Below are 20,774 nucleotides of genomic sequence, written 5' to 3' on the forward strand. Positions count from 1 at the left end.
TTTGTTGTGTAAATTGAGGACCTACAGATATGTCTTGTATACCCTTAGGCCTGTTAATGGGTTACAAAGGATGTCCCCAAGGAGGGAGGGGGCTATGATGAGGCAGGCCTAACCTCCCTCTTTCTGGCAGGCAATTTAGTCTTAGAATATTCCTTTAGCCATGAGGAAGTCCATTCAGTCACCCAGTGATGGTGGTGGGGGTGAGTCTTAAGATTTTATTTTAGTTCATGATTTTCTGTTTTTGTGCTCCTGTTTAATCGATGCTTTATTTATTCTAATTTACTGACACTTATTTTGTTTAGGCATGTCTACATTTTTACCTAATCAAGAACCTTAAAGTTAAACACATGAGTATTTTTGTTGATAATTCAGGAGATTTAGCTGTTATCATTAGATCAACAATATTAAATTTGCCTTACTTATCAAAAACCATATAAACATAGATCATTTATTCTTTCCCTGAGTTTATAGTTTTATAACCTTTGTGTTAAACCCTGACACCTTAAGAATATAAACATGTTCAGTAAAACCCAGGCAAAAATGTCTACTGACAGTTTGAAAATATTTTTATTCTTACTTCCCCAGTAATCCTTTTTTTAGCAACCCTTCTAATTTACCAAAGATTACCAAATTCATATAAACTAGAAAAAAAATGACTTCATCAAACCCATTCACTACTTGAGAATTATAAATTTCTACATGTAAAAAAAAATTTGGGTTTTCTTTATTTATGAGCGCTCCCTTATTTATAAGCCAGTCTGGAACCATGTAGGCACAAACATACACATGTATATAAATAAAACATTTCATGTGAAATTCCTATAGCTTTTACCTTAGAACTCTCTAGCTGTTGTAGGAGGAAAAGGAGGATCCTTCTCCTAATGACTGACACAGAGCCCAGGTGAGGAAGAAGACGAGTGTTTATTTACTAGTAAGGCTCAGAGGACAGGGTCTAAATTTTGAGTCCTGAACAAAGAGTGTAGAAGTGCTTCATACATTTTTTAGGAAGGGTGAGGGGCACAGTTACAATATGGTTATTTTTATTTTTAAAGGGGACAGGATTTTGAGTAGGCAGCGGTTAGGCATATATGTCGGCCTTAAATTTTTATCTTTCTGGTGTAGGCCTGTTTTTGTAAGTAAGTAAGTTACAGAAGTCATAAAGCAAGTTTTATAATCTTAGTTCCTGGTACAGAGTTTTTATAGAATTTTTTCCTGTTTTTTTTTTTTTTTTCTTTTCTGTTTCATAGGGGCTAGGGGCCCCTACAACATTGCTCCCTTTGAGACATTTATTTTAAGGAGTTTTATTTTTAATTTTTTTTTATTTTCTTTAATGTCAGCTAGTAATATTTGTTTAGGATAAGGGAGAGGGGGTCTGAAAGAACTATGTTTAGTAAGGGCAGTTTTTATTAGTCTTTGAGTTAATTTTCAGGCACAATGGATAATATAGTATTTTATTGAGATAAGTATTTTTATAATTATAATAAGTTAATGTAGAGATTATAAGTACTTTTTATCTTTCAAATTATCCTTTTATCCAGTCTCCAATGGGATCTTTTATATCAGAATTTTTAGTTAATTTATTGGCAAGAATGTTTAGTCCTTTGAGGGCTTTCGTGATGGTGTTATCAGGGGCTGTGTTGTTAGGAATGTAGGTGTAATATCACCCTCTAATTATTATAGAGACACCTCCTTTTTTTTCTTAGGATTATGTTTAGGGCTAACCTGTTTTTTCAAGTCATTTTATTAGTTGGGTTTAATTGTTTAGTAATATCTTTTGTGGCATCTCTAGTGTATTTAATAAATCTCTGTTATAGTAGAGATAATTTATTTAGTCTATATTTTTATTAATAGTGACCCACCAAAATAGGACACATTTAAAACCTGTGGCTATCTGATTTAGGGCCTTGAATTTTTTTGGTATTTTTCATTGTATCTTAATAGCATCTAAATATATGTGGGGGTCAAAGGACCCTCCTGTCATTGGTAGGACATCTCTTTTTTGTCAGGAGTGTGAATGTGGCTGAATCAGGTTTTCAGGATGGAATGTCAGGGAAAAAGGGTTAGCCATTTGTACCAGGGCACAAGTGCCACTCCAATTCTCTGGAAGAATCTCAAACAGGCGATGTCCACAATATTACCATATGTCTGTTTTGGGAATAGTAGGTCAGTCTGATTGGCTAATGAGGAGAACTTTCACTCTTTATTGTATCTGGTTAAATTTCCAACTGAGGCTAAGTTTTTTTTTTTTTTTTTCCCACCTAGAGAGGCAGAAAGTAAAATTAGCCTTTGCCACAGGCAGCTTTATGGCTCTTGGGGGCTGACCCACAGAACCTTATTTACTGGGAATAGTAAGGATAGCAAGGTATAGGATGTATTTTTTCTAGTTCTAGAGTCTTGGAATAAAGTAACCATGTATGTCATCCCCACCAGGTCTGTAGACCAGCCTAAGGGAAAAAGAACAATTTGAGTTTTTGGTCTTCTGTCTCATAAGTGTAACAGTAGTTTTTGTTTAAAGGGTGGGCAGAATATTTGATTTATTTTATCTAGCCATTTGTATCTTGATAACCTGTTTTTATGGCTAGTGTCTGTTTTAGAACTTTACTCTCTATTATTGTTACTATAGATTTAATTTTATTTGGGGGGGTCTTGGGGGTCTGTGTGTTTATAGGCATAGGGAGAGTCTCATTTTAGAGTTTAAGGAACTGTAGCTTAAATTTTCCAGTAGGATCTCTGTCTGATATATTAGCCCCTAGACCATAGACTTTGGACAGTGTGGGGGTCTAGTCTAGAGTGGTAGGGATATTAACGAATATATGTATTGGATTACACTACAAGGGCTGACACTCCGGAGTTGGATTTCCCTGGGTGGAGTGTAACTGGGGTTTTAATGCAGGGCATCCAGAGCTGGAGGTCCAAACCTGAAACTGGGTGGTCCATAAGACATTAATTAGTCTAGGACTGGCATGGCTGGCCATAGATTTTAGGACAACTCTCTTCTTTACCAGTTAGGTGGGGCCCTTTTTTATCTGCATAGTTTTTAACCCCAGATCCATCTGTAGTGAAAGGCCAAAGATGTTTGCCAACTGAGGAAAGTTGTCTCTGATTTCATAGCGAGCCACAGGATAATATTTGACAGGCATCAAAATTGACTACTAGCTGGGAAGAAGACCTAGTTATATTAATAATTAGCCTTTTGGATGAATGTTTTCCAAAATGATGGAATAGAAATATTTTAACAATCCTAATCTCAGTCCACTGAGTCCTAAGGGAATCATTATATGTGTTTTTTTTTTTTTTTTTTATTAGGAGTATTTTCAAGCTTCAGCCATGTGTAGACCGGTCAGCTTCTGAGATGCGACTGGAGCAGGGCTAGATGAGTTTTTTCCTCTTCAGGGTTAGTTGGAGTGGATTTTTAGGGTGTGAGTGAATCTTCCAACCTAGATCTGGAGTTGTTTTTTTAACTCAGCTGTGGTGAATCCATGTTGCTATGTCTTCTACTTTGAGGACGGTTGGGGTAGTGGTATAATAGTGAATGGCCCCTTCTACCTTGCCTTAAGTGGGGTAGAATTTTAATCTTTTATCCATACGTGATCCCCTGGTGAGAAGGGGTGTATGGGAGTTGACAAATTAATAAGGACTCTCTAGAAACCACTTACTTAGGGCATTTGATATCTTTTTTAGTCCCTCTATTATCCTATGAATTTCTAGTTCTCCCCATTTTCTTAGTCATTTGGGCAGGGACTTAAGGATGGAAAGAGGCCTAGCATATGCCACATTATAGGGCGAGTATCCTGTTCTCTTGATACTAAATGAGACCATAGGGAGAGCTTGGACCCAGGTAAGATTCATTTCTTGGCATAGTTTTTGGAATTCTGTCTGTATGGTTCTGTTTATTCTCTCTACCTTTCCTGAGCTCTGGGGCCTATAAGTGGCATGTAGCTTTCGAGAGATCCCTAACCCCTTTGAGGTCATCTGGACTATGTCTGTTATGAAGGTAGGCCCATTGTCTGAGCCAATCTGTAAGGGGAGTCTATATCGAGGGACTTTTTTTTAATAGCACCTTTATTATCTTTTGATTCTTTTTAGTCCTGTAAGGGAAAGGTCTCAACCCATCCTGAGTATGTGCACAGCACTATCAACAAGTATCGGTACCTGTTGCATGGAGACAGTTTAGAAAAGTCTATTTGAAGGTCCTCAAAGGGTGCAGTGCCCATTGTCTGAATTTTGGGAGGTGCAGCTGGGCCTTTTTTGGCATTGTATTGGCTGCAAATGGTGCAAAGAAAGCTTGTTTTTTTTAGCCAAAATAGAGAGGTGTTGGATGTAATAGTATGTTTTCAAAAGTTTTTATGTAGTTTCTTGCCCAAGATGAGTGGCCTCAAGGGCTGTTTTTACTATAGTTGGCTTGAGGAGGTGAGGAACAGCTATCTGTCCATCGGGAAGGATCATCCATCCTGTTTCATCTGTTTTTGCTCCTTCTCATTTTAACCATTTCTGTTCTATGGGCGAGTATATGGGGGTTTCATTTGAAAGCCATGGCAGTAAGGGTCCCATTAGTCCTTCTGTCATCTCTGTGTCTTGGGTAGCTGCCTTCTTTGCCTCACTATCACCCTTAGCATTTTTCAAAGTCTCCAAGATAGATCCCTTCTGATGTTCCTTGCAAGGTATGACTGTCGCCTTCTTAGGTTTCCAGACAGCCTCTAACAGCTTTAATTTTTTTTTTAAAGTTTTAACTCTTTTTCCCCTGCATTTAAGAGTCCCCTCTCTCGATGTAGTGTCCTATGTACATATAATGTCAAAAAGGCATATTTAGAGCCTGTATAGATGTTTAGCACCTTCTCTTTTCTAATTTTAAGAGACCTTGTGAGGGCAATGAGTTCGGCTTTTTGTGCGGAGGTGTCAACTGGCAGGGGTTGGGCTTTTAGCATCTCATCCTGAGTGACCACTGCATACACAGCCTGCCGGGTTTTGTCAGATCTCACAGAACTGTTTTTATTTGTAAACATCTCTAGGTCCACATCTGAGTAGGGGCTGTCCTTTAGGTCGGGTCTCCCTGAGTAGACCTGGGTGATGTTCTCTTTATTAGCTTGGAGGGGCAGTCCCTGTCCCACTGGAAGGACGGTAGCTGGGTTCAAGTGTTGTATAGTCTCAAGTGTTGTATACTCTCACGTATAATTCTGGGATTTTTACATAGCAGTCCTTGGTATTTAGTGAGGTGGGAGTTGGTGAGCCAGTGATGGCCTTTGGCATTTATCAGGGTCAGGACAAAGTGAGGCACCTGAATAATCAGTTGTTGGCCAAGAGTAAGTTTTTCAGCCTCTTGGGCAAGCAGGGCGGTGGCAGCTAGTGTCCACAAACATTGAGGCCACCCTGTAGCTATTCTGTCTAGTTGTTTTGACAAGTATGTTACCAGTCTTTCCCAGGACCCGAGTCTCTATAATAACACTCCCACCACTATCTTCTGTCTCTCTGATACGTACAGGTAGAATGGTTTTTTCTAAATCAGGTAGTCCTAGTGCAGGTGCTTCCTGGAGGTTCCCTTTGAGTTCAAGAAAAGAATTCTGTTGTCTCTTTTTTCAAAGGAAAGGTATTTTTTCTCCTACCTTTGTCACTTCATAGAGGGGCTTAGAAATACCATGAAGTTGGGGGATCCAAGTACGGCAAAGTCTAACAGCTCTTAGGAATTTTCTTAGCCTGTGTCAGGAGGTGGGCTCAGGGCTGGACTGTATGGCCTCTTTTTGTCCCCTCCCTAGGAGTCGTTTTTCCTTCCAGAGCTGGAACCCCAAATATTTTACAGTTTGTAGGCAGATTTATGCTTTCTTTTTGGAAACTTTGTATCCACATTGGTCCAAATGTTTGAGGAGGGCATCCGTATTTTTGGCACACCCTTTTAGGTCTTCATGTCCAAGTAACAGATTATCCATGTAATCTGGAATAGGACATAACCAAGTGAGATTGATTGGAAAGTCCATAGATCTCATGCTAGGGCATCTCCAAAGATAGTGGGGGAATTTTGAATTCCTGGGGAAGTCGTGTCCAGGTGTACTGGCTCTTGGTCCCCATCCTCGGATCTTCCCATTCAAAAGTAAACAGTTCTTGGCTTGCAGTGGCTCCCCGGATCCTGAAGAATGTATCTTTTAAATACAGGCAGTTTTAAGAACCACAGCCTTGTAGTATAGTTTGAAGTCTGGCAAATTAATACCTCCCATTTTGTTATTATTGCTTAAAATTGCTTTTGATATACGGGGTCTTCTCTGATTCCATACAAAGTGTATAATTATTTTTTCTAAATCTGTGAAAAATGATGTTGGTAATTTAGTAGGGATTGCATTGAATCTGTAGATTACTTTGGGTAGTATAGACATTTTAACAATGTTGATTCTTCTGATCCATGAGCAAGGTATGATTTTCCACCTATTTACATGTTCTGCAATTTCTTTCCTCAGTGTTTCATAGTTCTCCCTATAGAGGTCCTTTACCTCTTTAGTTAAATATATTCCTAGATATTTTATTTTCTTTGTTGCTATTTTGAAGGGTATTGAGTCTTTAATTTGGTTCTCTGATTGAATGTTATTGGCATATATGAATTCCTCTGATTTGTGTGTATTGATTTTGTAACCTGAGACTTTACTGAATTCATTAATTAATTCCAGGAGTCTCTTGGTTGAATCCTTGGGGTTTTCCAGATATAAAATCATATCATCAGCAAAGAGTGAGAGTTTGATCTCTTCTTTCCCTATTTGGACTCACTTGATTCTGCTCTCTTGCCTGATAGCTCTCGCAAGGACTTCCAATACTATGTTGAAAAGTAATGGGGACAGTGGGCAGCCTTGTCTGGTTCCGGTTCTGAGTGGGAATGCTTTCAGTTTTTCCCCATTTAGTATGATGTTGGCTGTGGGTTTGTCATATATGGCTTGTATCATTTTTAGGTAGATCCCATTTATGCCTATTTTGTTAAGTGTTCGTATCATAAAAGGGTGTTGAATTTTGTCAAATGCTTTTTCTGCATCTATTGACAGGATCATATGGTCTTTATTTTTGCTTCTATTTATGTGGTGAATTACATTTATAGATTTACGTATGTTGAACCACCCCTGCATCTCTGGGATGAAGCCCACTTGGTCGTGATGGATTATTTTTTTGATAAGCACTTGGATACGATTTGCTAGGATTTTATTGAGAATTTTTGCATCTATGTTCATGAGAGAAATTGGTCTGTAGTTTTCTTTTTTTGTTGCATCCTTTCCTGGTTTTGGTATAAATGTTATATTGGCTTGGTAAAATGTGCTGGGGAGAAGTCCATCCTTCTTGATATTGGAGAATAGTTTATGTAGGATGGGCACCAGTTCATCTTTGTAGGTGTGGTAAAATTCGGGTGTGAACCCATCTGGACCAGGGCTTTTCTTTTTGGGAAGGTTTTTTATTGCTGTTTCGATTTCAGTTCTTGATATTGGTCTATTCAGGAATTCTATTTCTTCCTGATTGAGCTTGGGAAGGCTATCTGTTTCTAAAAAATTGTCCATTTCCTCCACATTTTCCAGTTTGTGTGCATAAAGACTTTTGTAGAATTCATAGATGATATCGTGTATCTCTGTGGCATCAGTTATGATTTCTCCTTTCTTGTTCCTGATGGAGGTTATTAGAGATTTTTATTTTCTGCTCCTGGTTAGTCTAGCCAGTGGTGTGTCTATTTTATTTATCTTTTCAAAGAACCACCTTTTTGTTTTATTAATTTCCCTTTAAATACAAACAAGTGAACCAGGTTGTAGAGATAGGTAAGAGGCTAAGCAGTGTGTAGGGGTTTAGGACAGTTGGATGTAGGATGACAGTAGCTTGGTTTATAGTCAGAAGGTCCTGTAGTGGCTGATAATCTTGGGTCCCTGTTTTTCTTACCAGCAGAAGTGGGGTGTTCCACAGCAATTGGCAGGGAACTATGATGCCATTGTCATGTAGTCTCTGAATGTGTGGATTAATAAGGCTTCTCAAAGAATTGGATATTGGCGGAGGCATACAGGGAGCATGTTTGGTCAGAGTTCGATGACCACTGGTTCTTTTTTTTTTTTTTTTTTTTTTTTTGAGACAGAGTCTTGCTTTGTTGCCCAGGCTAGAATGAGTGCCGTGGCGTCAGCCTAGCTCTCAGCAACCTCAGACTCCTCGGCTTAAGGGATCGTACTTCCTCAGCCTCCCAGGTAGCTGGGACTACAGGCATGTGCCACCATGCCCGGCTAATTTTTTCTATATATTTTTTCTATATATATATTTTTTCTATATAATTTTTTCTATATATATTTTTAGTTGTCCAGATAATTTATTTCTATTTTTAGTAGAGACGGGGTCTTGCTCAGGCTGGTCTTGAACTCCTGACCTCGAGTGATCCACCTGCCTTGGCCTCCCAGAGGGCTAGGATTACAGGCGTGAACCACCGCGCCTGGCCCAGTGGTTCTTGATGTGTTGCTAACCACAGAAGATTGTCCTCAGCCCAGATTTTTGGCCAACAGCTAGCTATTTTTGGCCACAATGGATGTCTTTCCTGTCTCTCAAATATTTTCCACTCCTATTCTCTAGGGACCCTTAGTATGTAGATTAATCCCAGGGTTGAGACTTCTAGTTTTATTTATTTATTTTTTTTTAGAGAAAGTGATTGTTGTCCATAGCTTCCAAAGGAGGTCCCATCCTAATAAGGGCACGGGGCATCCTGGCATATTTTGGAATTGGTGGAGTACTTTTTGTCCACCTAGGGCACATTTTCTAGGCTTATAGAGGGTTGTTGACTTGTTTTCCTGATGGCCCCTATGATGTCTACTTTTTGAACTGTCAAGGGGGCCATGGGGCTAGTTACTATTGAATATGTAGCCTTGGTGTCCACGAGGAATTGGATATCTCTACCCCCCACAGTCATCCTGACCATGGGCTCCTCAGGGGCAGGTGTGGAGCCCAGTCTCCCTCAGTCCTCAAACAGAGTAAGTTGGTCCAAGCTGAGGAGGGGGTCAGGGTTTTCCCCATGAGGCCCCTTTCACTGTTGTTTCTGGTTCTTTCTTTCAGTTTTGGACATTTATTTTTCTAATGTCCAATCTCTTTACAGAATGTACACTGATCTCTTCATAAATCAGTCTGCTTCCTCATCTCTGGTTTTCCTTTCTGATTTGTCTTTGGTGGGCCTGAGGTTCCCTGTCAGATGGCTGCGATCAGGTCAGCCTTTTTTTTTTTTTTTTTATCTTTTTCTTAGCCTCCCTCTTCTCCTCAACATCTCTGTTTGCAAAGAACTTGTTTGTGACCTCCAAGAGCTAAGTGACATTTATCCTAGCAAATCCTTCTAGCTTCTGGAGCTTGCAGCATATGTTGCCCACACTCTGACTCACATTCGCTGATTTTGGGGTCTCAGGGTCAAAGGGAGTTTTTGTTCAATAGGCCTCACATAGTCTCTCATAGAAGGCTCCTGGACTCTCATCTGGCCTCTGTAGTATCTCAGTGATCTTGGCTACATTTGTGGCCCACTGCCCCCCTTTGTGGATGTCTTGTAAGAGAGCCTCCCTATAGGCTGTGAGCTGTCTTATGTCATCAAGATTGTTAGGGTCCCAATTTGGCTCCTCAGCCAGGAGTCATCTCTGTGCATAAGCCTCGGGGTTTAGGATCCCTGCAGGAGTATTTTTATGTACCCACTTGGCGGCAGCCTGTAAAACACGCCACCATTCTTCTGTGTTAAAAAGGGTAAGAAGAAACTGTCTGCAGTCGGCCCAAGTTGGGTTATGGGTTTGGAAAATAGACTGTACCAAATCAATCATCCCCTGGGGTCTCTCAGTGTAGGATGGGGTGTGATATCTCCATTTCAACAGCTCAGTATTTGTGATGTGTTGATAAATCAAGGTGGGGTGACCTAGTTGAATCATATCATCTCTTCCTACCTGTCTGGGACCTCTGACCTCCTTCAAGGGATATTGATCTCACGGATTGATGCCTGGGACATAGGGTGAGAGTATTGGTGGACCAGGGGTTCCTCCGGGAGGAGGTGTCAGCATCCGTGGTCTCAAGCCATCGTCCAGAGAGAGAAGGGCAGACCTTCTGGATTTAAGGAAAACTGTTCCCCAGACCCCACAGGGCTCTTGACTGGAGTCTGAGGTCCAGAGTCCGAACTTTTCTCCAGTGAGGTGGCCTGAGAAGAGGCCAGAGAGGTCGGCTGCTTGGGTGGCTGAAGTCGGTGCTTCAGAGCATATGGTAGAGGAAAATCAGGGCCAAGGTCCTCTGGGTCTCCTAGCAGGATGGGTGGGCCTGAGGCCCATTTTACTGGCCCTCAAGAGTCCCTAGTTAGCTTTCCTCTCTTTTCCTTCTTTGCTACTAGTACATGGGAAACAGGACCCCTAAACCAAGGTGGGAGATTCAGTACTAGTTGTAACCAAATATCAATGTAGGGGAATTGGTTGGGGTGTCATGGGTCCCCTGTCACTACTGTCCACACTGCCTGAGAGATATCCTTGTGTAGGGTGTCCTCAGATGGCCACTCCACTCCAAGAGTAAGTCATTTTGATTTATACAGTGCCCTCAGCTTGGGGGCTGTCATCTTGATCCCATAGTCTCCAGTAAATACTTTTTTTTAAAGTTTTAGACATGATTTCTAAGGGTTTGGGTTTTCCCTGACTTATACCCATAGTTCCTGAGCTCTGGCTTTTACTGAGGTGCCTCAACACAAAGAGAAAGACAACTACTTCGTTCATCTCTGGCTAGTCCCCTCGTGAGGATATATTAGGCCCCTCTTAGCATTGGCAGGCCGATGATCCTGGCTGTCATGTTCATGCTGCCCTAAGCTGTGTGAGGTGGCCCTGGAACTGTGGATCAGAACTCAACACTCACTTTGGCCCTATGGAGGGGAGATCGGAACCTCCCTCCAAGTACATCTCATTTACACTTCACACACGCATCATCCACACACACACCCTCCCAAACCTAGCAGAACTCCGTTTCTCACTTTAAGCGATACTTGGGAGTCCATGGGGTTTATTAGGCCCCTTTCCTTTCAATGGAACAGGTCTAAGGCTCCTGGGGCTTCCTACCATGGTTCAGACATCTACCGATGAGCCTTGTTCCTCTCCTGGTCTGAGCCCAGGCTGGGTGCTTTTAGTGGGGGCTTCTGTCATTGCAGTGAGACTCCCAGTCAGTGGCAACAGCAGGCCTCAAGAGCACACTCAGTGGCAAGTGTCACACCGGGTGGAACTGGGGACCCCCAGCAGTGCAGTCAAGGGGCAGGCAAGGTGCCCTTGGTACCATCAACCAAAAGTCCTCGTGGCTGGCTAGCCACAATGTTGCAGGAGGAGGAGGATCCTTCTTCTAATGACTGACCCAGAGACCAGGTGAGGAAGAAGATGAGTGTTTATTTACCAGTGATGCTCAGAGGACAGGGTCTAAATTTTGAGCCCTGAACAAAGAGTGTAGCAGTCCTTTATACATTTTTTAGGAAGGGTGAGGGGCAAAGTTAGTGGGGGCAGAATTTTGAGTAGGCAGTGGTTAGGCAGGTATGTCATGGGCCTTGAATTTTTATCTTTTTGGTGTAGGCTTGCATTTGTAATTAAGTTATAGAAGTTGTAAACTCAGTTTTATAACTGTAGTTCCCGGTACAGAGTTTTTACAGAATTTTTTCCTGTTTTTTTTTTTTTTTTTTCTTTTTTTCCTAGGGATTGGGGACCCCTACCACATAGCCATGAGATAGTAATAACAAACTCACCAGTTTATAAAAGGTGACTGGATCCAAATTTCTTCCGAAAAAACTGGAACTTGTTCAGGTGACTAAACTTTAGTTGCCCTGACAAAATGTATTTTCAGTGTTTACATTTTAGCTAGGTCTGGCTGCAAGATCTCCAAGCAGCCTTCAATTAATAATGTCATAAACATTGAGTTTATCTCAACATCAGTAGAAATAGAAGGATCAGAGTGGGCAGAAAAGAAAATAGAGAACTTAAGAAATTCAATATTTTAACTTTATAGTGGCAAGTGGACCCTTTGAACTCTCAATTTTCCTTGATGTAATTTTCCTTTTAGTAAAAACTTATGCACAAGAATTGGCCATAACCAGGTGGAGTCCTAGAAAACTGGGCATGACTTTGAAACTTTCCATTTACACGAATAGTTGCAAATAGAGGTGCCATAAACCACTTGGGGTGCCCAAAGGGCATCATTTTTCTTGTCTCTCCTCACTTTTAGAGGATTTGTTTCCTAATTTCCTTTAAAAGAAGCAACCAAACTGTAGTCTAGGGTTTAGTGTAGTGAGTCAGAGTGTGCTGCTTGTGTGTGCAACTCCACAGCATTTTACCACTGAGTTTGTCCCACCCTCTTATGTGTCTCAGTTTCTCTCTTTGGGGGTCTACTACCTTCTATGGGGCTCAAAACACCGACTGATTCTTCTTTTAATTATGTTTGTTGGAGGTTACCTGTAGAACCACTCACACCATGGGGAATCACCCCTGGCAACTCCCACTCAGGCCCCTGGTCATGCAGGTGTGCCTTTTGGCTGGGAGAAGTAAAATGCCCTTTCTGTTCAGAGCCAAGAAACTTAGTCTCTCATTTATCTACAAATAGGACAGTTTGGTTTCCTCTTTCCAAAATACACAGAAAAGCCAATTGAGATTCATGTTGGAAGACAAAATGGAGAAGACCCTTTAGAATGTACTTCCAAATAAAAATTAGGATCCTAAACAACAAATTCCTAAGGAAAGAACCAATAGCTCAGAATAAACCAAGACCATCAACCAAGAGCTCGGTTCTGGGTCTCAGGAGGACTTACCAGTTCTGCCAAAGGAGAAGCTCCAAGCCTGGGACCCAAAGGGGTCCATTTTGGTATCTGGAGCCTAGTTCTGGCTACTTCTGTGGGAGTTCTAAGTCTTCTCTGAGACTATGTCTGGGCACTAGCTTGTCAACAGAAAAGAACTCAAACTCTGTAAAATAATTTAAAGAGGTTTATTCTGAGCCAAATATGAGTGACCATAGACCAGAGCCACACCCAAGAAGTCTTGAGCAAGTGGTCTTGTTGTGGTTGGGTTACAGTTTGGTTTTATACATTTCAGGGGGGCAGGAATTACATTTAAAGTCATAAGTCAATACATGGAAGGCGTACATTGGTTTGGCCAGAAAAAGCAAGGGTATTACAGGTCATAGGTGGATTCAAAGATTATTTGATTTGTAATTGGTTAAATAAATGAAGCTTTAGACAAAGCTTGGATTAGTTGTAAATATAAATTGTAAATATAAATTGCTGACTGTAAACAGGCCATTGGACCAAGGGCCTTAGGTCTTTGCTGGCTGTTGACCAGAGGCAACTTCTCATGTTGGCTCCTCCCACATGGCAGAATGCTTCCTTAAAACCACATTATTCTCTTACATGATTTTAGGTTATTTGTCACAGTTAATGAAACAATATCATACATTATCATTCACCAACATCCACACATTAATCATAGGATCTCCTTTTTTTTTTTCTTCTTTTTTTCATTAAATGCTCATTCTTTATTCTGGAATCCCATCCAGGATCCTATGTCACATTTAGGTATCATGTCTTGTTAGGCTCCTTTTGCCTGTCCAAGTTTTCAGACTTACCTTGTTTTTGATGACATCTCTCATTTGGGTATATCTGATTTTTTTTTTTTTAATCATTAGACTGCTATTGTGGTTTAGGGTAGGGAGACCACAGAGGGTAAGTTTTATTCTCATGACATTATGTCAAGGGTATATAATATCGATATGCCTTTTCATTTTTCACTGTTAATTTGATCACCTGGATGAGGTAGTTTATGTTAGGTTTTTCACTGTAAAATTAATCTTTGTCCCCTTTCCATGTTGTACTTTTTGAAAACAGTCACTATGTACAGCATATACATAAGACATGGGGAATTATGCTGCACCTCCTTATAGGCAGATCATTAAAAAGTATCATTTGCATTTCTTTTGTATGGGCAATACATCTGTCCTGTCTTGGCCTGGGCAGGTCTTCGATGCAGGTGAACTTTTAGTGTATCTTCTCCATTCTGCTGCACCATCCAGAATTCCAGTTGGTTGTTAGGTGTAGCCTTTTTCTCCCAAGAGTGATGGATCCAAAGTGTGATACCTGTAACTCTCTGGCTTTTTCGGTCTGAGTGGGGATGGCTTCAACCCAACCTGAGAAACTGCATGTCATAACCAGAAGGTCCTTTATCCCCTGCATGGTTTTATTTTATTAAAGTCAATTTCTACATTTTCGAAGGGGGAAGTTCCTATGTACTAGATGTCTGGGGCAGGCCTAGGTTGTGTTGTCGCATTGTTCTTGGTGCAAACTTGGCAGTGAGCGTAGATGGTTGCAGCAAAGGATGGGAGCCTGGCGATGTAGTAATGTTTGAGTAAATTAGTAAAGGCTGTTTTACCCATGTGGGACAAAATTTGATATTGGGAGGTAATTGGATATGCTGGCTTTCCAGGGATGAAGACTCAGTTGTATGACAGGTGCCACCATCCCAGTTCATCTTTCGTAGCACTTTCTTCTTCTGCCCAATAGTCTTCTTCTGGGGCATAATTTGGTTTCTCCAGTCACTCCAGTGCCAGGAGGATTTGACTGATACCTTGGGGGTCATTTGGGGGGGGCTCTTGATTAGCTGCATTTTTAGCTGTCTGGTCAGCCAGGCGGTTGGTTACCAGTGGCCACTGGGTCTGTCCCCTTTTGATGTCCCCAGCAGTGAATGACTACAGTTTCCTTTGGTTCCCACATCGCTTCCAGTAATTAGAGGATTTCTTCTTTGTTTTTGATTTATTTGCCTCCAGCCATAACCAGCCCTCTTTCCTTATACATGGCTCCATGGACATATAGGGTACTCCAAGCATATTTTGAGTCAATGTAAATATTTGTTCTTTTATTCTTTGCATGTTTCAGGGCTTGGATCAGGGCCCACAGCTCTGCCCTTTGTGTGGACCATCTGGTTGGCAGTAATTCTGCCATGATTACTTTGTCATGTGTTGTTACTGCACAACCTGCCCTCCACTTCCCATCCCTGACATAACTGCTGCTATCTGTGAAAAGTTCCAATTCTGGATCTGGCAGAGGGTTGTCTTTGAGGCCTGGCCTGCTGACATACACTTCTATTATCTCAAAGCAATCATGGTCTGGGAGTCCTGGACCAATGGGCAGGAGGGTAGCCAGGTTCAAGGTCTACCCAGCTTCAAGGGTTATTTGTGAATTTTCACATAACAGTCCCTGATATTGGGATAGTCGTCTATTGGAAAGCCACCTGTGTCCTATGTTATTGAGGAGTTGTATAACAGTGTGTGGAATTCCCATGTGGATTTGCTGTCCCAAGGTGAATTTGTCAGATTCCTTGATTAAGGTCACTGTGGCTGCCAGTGCCCAGAGAAATGAAGGCCACCCAGATGCCACTGAGTCTAATTGCTTGGACAGATATGCCACAGGTCTTTGCCATGGTCCCACAGTTTGAGTCAAGACCCCTATTGCCATATGTTCTCGTTTATGTATGAATAGATGGAAGTCCTTAATGGGGTCTGGCAGTCCTAGTGCTGGAGCCCTTTGCAGGAAAGTTTTTAAGTCTCTGAAGGCTTCTTCTTGTTCCTCTGTCTATTCCAACTCCTTGGTCTCTGGTCCTCACAGGGCTTCATAGAGTGGGTTTGCCAAGTATGAGAATCCCAGGATCCAGATATGGCAGAATTCTGCCACCCCAGGAACTCTCGGAGTTGTCTCTAGCTGTTGGGTCTTGGGATGGTACAGATTGTATGTTTTGTTCATGTCCCAGGGCTCTCTGTCCTTGAGAGATATAGAAGCCCAGATATTTGAATTTTCTCCTGCAAATTTGGCCTTTGTCCAAAGGACTTTGTATCCCCTCTCTGTGAATAACTGAAGCAGTGCTTAAGTGGCCTAAAGACAACTTTCCTTGGTCTGGCATGCCAGGGGGATATCATTTACATATTGCAGGAGAGTGCAGTCATGTTTTTCTCTCGGTAATGAAGCCAAGTCTGCCACTAGTGCTTCTCCAAATATACTTGGTAAGTTTTTGAAACCTTGTGACAATCATGTCCAGATTAACTGTCCTTTTCCCCCACTGCCAGGGTCCTTCCATTCAAAGGCAAAAGGGCTGCTTCATTGGAACCACACACAGGCAGAAGAAAGCATCCTTTAAATCCAGGCAAGTGAACCACTCCACATCCAGTGGAATGAGTCCCAGAAGGGTGTAGGTGTTTGGCACCACTGGATGAAGAGTTATTGTAGCTTCATTAACTATTTGTAGCTCCTGGACCAGCCAAAAGTCCCATCCGGTTTCTTCATTGGGAGCAAAGGAGTGTTCCAGGAAGACTAGCATTCTAAGATGATTTCCTGTTGAAATTTGTCTAGGTAGCTTTGGATTCCCTCCCATACTTCCTTCAGGATAGGATATTGTCATTTTCTTACAGGCTGGGCTCCTGGCTTTATTTCCACTATCACTGGTGCCCATAGGTGTGCCAAGCTGGGGGGTTATACTCCACCCATACTACTAGGAAGCCCTGTTTGAATTCTGGGGGTTTTCCCCCCTTGGTATGCCTCTGTAGAGTCACCACTCCATCTCTCTTGGGACTGTGACTGCCATCATGAGGGATCCTCTGGCCTGGAGTGAGGTTGGCTGAACCCTCCAGATGAAAGGTCATCTGGGCTCCTAATTTGTGTAGGAGATCTCACCCCAGCAGAGGGATTGGACAGTCCAGGAGATATAAAAATCCATGTGTCACTTTATGTCCCCTCATCTGGCAAGTTCAGGCTTGACAGAAGGGTCAAACAACTTGGTCCCCAGTAGGCCCTATTATAGTTGTTTCTTGTCTGGTGAGTGGGGCTATTGGGGTTGTCACCACCGAGTGTTCTGCCCCAGTGTCCATGATGAAAGTCACTGGCTGACTCCCCACATTCATTACGACCGTAGGTTCCCAGGGGCCGAGGTTGAAGGAACCTGGTTGGTCCCATTCTGAGTTGATGCCTGCAAATCTGATGAGGTCTTAAGTTTCTGGTTACAGCTGGAAGCCTTGGGGAGGGTTCTGTCTTTGGGGGTGCCTGTCTTCCAGTGGGGGCACTTGTTTCTCCAGTGTCCAGTTTCCTTGCAATAAGCACATTGGTCTGGTCTCAGTGTCCCCCTTCTTCGAGGTCCTTTTTCTGGGTGTTGGTCTGGTTTCTAGGGGGCCGTGGGATTTCCAAGTGTTGCTGCTAGGAGTGAGGCCTTTTGTCTCATTTTCTTTTCACTTTCTCATTGGGCAACTCAGTCCTGATTGGGCCACCTTCATCACTTGAGTGATGTTCATTCCAGCAAAGCCCTCCAGTTTCTCTAATTTCCATTGTATGTCCAGGTGAGCTTGTGCTACAAACGCTGAATTCACCTTCCTTTGATTCTCCAGTGCTTCAAGGTAAAAGGGAGTGTAGATCCTGTAAGCCTCACAGAGGCGCTCATAGAAGTCACTAGGCATTTTTTCCACCTTCTGTGTGACTAAAGCAACCTTGTTCATGTTGGTGGGCTTCTTAGCTCCTGCCCAGACACTGTGTAGGAGGGCCTCCCCATACATGGTCACCGAGTCCTGCATCTTGGAGTGTTAAAGTCGAATATTGGCGTAGCATTAGGCACAGCACGCTGAGCCCACGGTTCTACGTCGAGGACACCTGCTGGCACATGGTCTTGAATCCATTGCGGGGAACCCAAGGTGACTCTGCATCATCCTTCTGTGTTGAAGACTGTCAGGAGTAGCTGTAGGCAGTCTTCCCAAGTTGGTTTATGGGTCTGGAAAATGCTCTCCAGGGGGTCTGTCATGGCCTGTGGCTTTTCCAAGTAGGAGGGAGTATGTTGTTTCCAATTTAGAAGGTCTGTGGTAGAGAAGGGTTAGTAGAGGACTGGCTGTCCAGGCTTTATGGATCTGTCATCTGCAATGTGGGGCTGGCCTCAGACCTCGCGGACTGCCAACTGGCAGTCAGATTCTGGGTGGAGTGGAGATGGTGGGCTACCAGGGTTCCTTGGGCAGGCGTTTCTGGCATTGGAGGTGGCGAGACTGATGGCGGTGGTGTGTCTTGGGCTGTATGTCATGGTGGCCCTGGTGTGGGATTGTATGGTGGAAGCAGGACTAGGTCATCTTCTTGGGGTTCCTGGTGGATAGTCTTAACACCTAAGCTCTTGGGACGTGTTCCATGTCTAGTTCCTCCGATCCTGTGTGTGAAGGGAACCTTGCTCTGACCCTTTTCTATATGGAACCTAACCCAAGGGGGCAGGGCCTGGGCTATTTCCAGCCAAGAATTGATATTTGGGAACTGGTCTGGTTGTCCTGGAGTGTTGGTGACCACTTTCCAAACTGCCCAGACAGTTAGGGCATCGAGTGTACCAATATTGGGCCACCTGACTCTGAAGGAGGTCCACTCGACCTCACAGAGGGTACAAAGATGATTAAGAGTCATCTTAATTCCTTAATTGCCTCAGAACTCCTTCTTAAAATTCTTTAGTATACACCTCAGCACTGTGGGCTTCAACTCTGTCCCTCTCATATTGAATTCGTAAACGGTGCCACACAGGGTGGGGAAGACTTTCAGTTGTCCACCTTACTGCTCCGCTTGTGGAGATTTAGGCACATCTTTGCCAAGGTGCTTCCATATAAGTCCAGGCCAGGTCACCCCCTTTTGGGGAGTGGATCACCGTTATGCCATATGTCACTGCCACAGACACACAGATGAGGACCCAGTCAAGTTCCATAGCTGCTGGGCTGCGGAACCCTACACCTTCACACAAGCAGTCACACAAAAGAGGTTACAACATTCCCTCCCAGGGAAACTCTACCTGAAGATGATGATTGAGCTCCTCTTCCATCCTATGGATGGACCTGACTGGGATGGGTACTGGGACCTTACCCTGTTGGAAGTCTTATGGTTGAGCCCTCATGTTCGTCCTGGCATGGCCAGGGCATGGCAGTTGGTGGGGCCCCAATGAACAGGGTAATTTCTGCAAAAGGTACATGGCGCTGGCTCCACCAGGGTCACTAAGGCCGACTGGCCGCCACTCGCATCCTGAGCCAGTGGCTTCAAAGGGTCAGTGCCATCGGGTTTCCCAGTCAGGGAACCAAAATATTACAGCAGAACTGACCCAGAACAAACTGAATGGCATGAAGAAGGTGGAGAGAACCAGGTTTTATTGAGCCGGTGGGCTTAGAAAGGTCCAGCCACCAAATTCTGAGCCCTGAACAAAGAGTGTAGTAGTCTTTTACACATTTTGTTTAGGGAGGCTGTAGAGCACAGTTACAAGGTGGTTATCTTTAGCAGGGGCAGGGTCTTGAGCAAACTTAGTTGCTGGTACAGAGTTTCTGTAGATTTCTTTCTGTTTTATCTTATCATAGTAGAAGTTGCTGCAAGCGGCTTACGGAAGCAAGAGCGACAGCTGTTTAGTGGTTATATAGAAGATTGTTTGGGGGGGACTTTTGTTCAGTGGAATTTTCTATTTCCCTAGCAAAGGAACACCTGGGTGCAGGTCCTGGTCAAGTTTCCTGGGAGGCGGAGGTAGGCAATGTCTCTGCAAGGAAAGAATATGCCATCCCAGGAGCAGGTGGCAGTGGCATTACTGGGTAAGCTTTGGTTATTTGTGCAGAGCTTACTCAGTATGAATCCCAATATTTCATTCTCTACTGCATTAGTAATGCAAGTGATATTCAGGTGGGAAGTTATGGCTAAGCAGACATTGTATGCTACTTGGCCCAACAGGGATGTTTTGTTTGGGCCTAGGATGAAGATCCTAGAGTTCTAGCCTGGAGGCACAGGGATCCCAATATAGACTCATTTCTGGAGGGGTAAACAGACCCAACATGAAGTACGGTTGCGTAGGGCCTGGAGGGTCATATTGAGGAAACAGGTCATTAGGGGAGAGGTGTCCAGGGGTTCGGTGATCTTCCATACACCAGTAAGTTCTGGCCTCTTACAAGTTGACTCTGTTGCTGAGGCTATATTAATAAGCAGAGTCTTTGTGTCTTTAACCTGTTGGATTCTAGCCTGGTCTTGGACTTCTCTCTCATCAGACATCCCCAGTGCCAGTGCAAATAGTAAATCCAATAGGCTGGTTTGCCTTCTAGAGCCATACAGATTCCAATATCACCTGTAATGATGTCAGTCCAGTATTTCTTTCTGCCACTGCAGCACACCTGAGCCAGACTATAACATGTCTTTGGCATATAGGTGCTACCTGTGAAACCTCCCATGGTCCAGAAGCCTTGAGTAATCCTGTTAGTGGACGGAATCCAAGTCCTAGCAGAGTAAGCCTCAGGGCAGTGTTTCCCTGCCATAGTTGCTAGGGCGAATGCCCCAACCAGGAGGAGGGTAGGGACTGAGGCAGGAGTAGACATCTTATATTGAGCCAAAATACCACAGTTAGAGATGCCATCTGCAGTCTAGTCCAATCTCCAGGAGCTACTGAGAAGAGTCAAATCCCCAGTAAGGTCACTACAACCCTAGGGAGGGCAGGGCCAGTGGTCCCATTTACTCCTGTTCAGTGCTGGGTGTGGCTATCCTCGTTGGGAGAAGGTTAAGCTGGATCTTTAGTGCATTCTGCTGGTTCTGATGTGCAGTCCAGAGACCAGTTTTGTTGTCTGATTCAACCTTTTTCACCCAGGAGTGATGGATCCACAAAGTGATACCTGCAACTTTAACAGCAGTGGGAGTAACTAGTATCACAGTATGGGGACCCTTCCAGGTGGGCTCTAGGGGTGTTATTTTCCAGTCCTTTACCAAGACTAGATCCCCAGATTGGTGGGGGTGGACAGGGAGACCCAGGGTCATAGGG

This window comes from Lemur catta, chromosome 9 (genome assembly GCF_020740605.2).
Source record: "Lemur catta isolate mLemCat1 chromosome 9, mLemCat1.pri, whole genome shotgun sequence".
In the NCBI taxonomy this organism is placed as follows: domain Eukaryota; kingdom Metazoa; phylum Chordata; class Mammalia; order Primates; family Lemuridae; genus Lemur; species Lemur catta.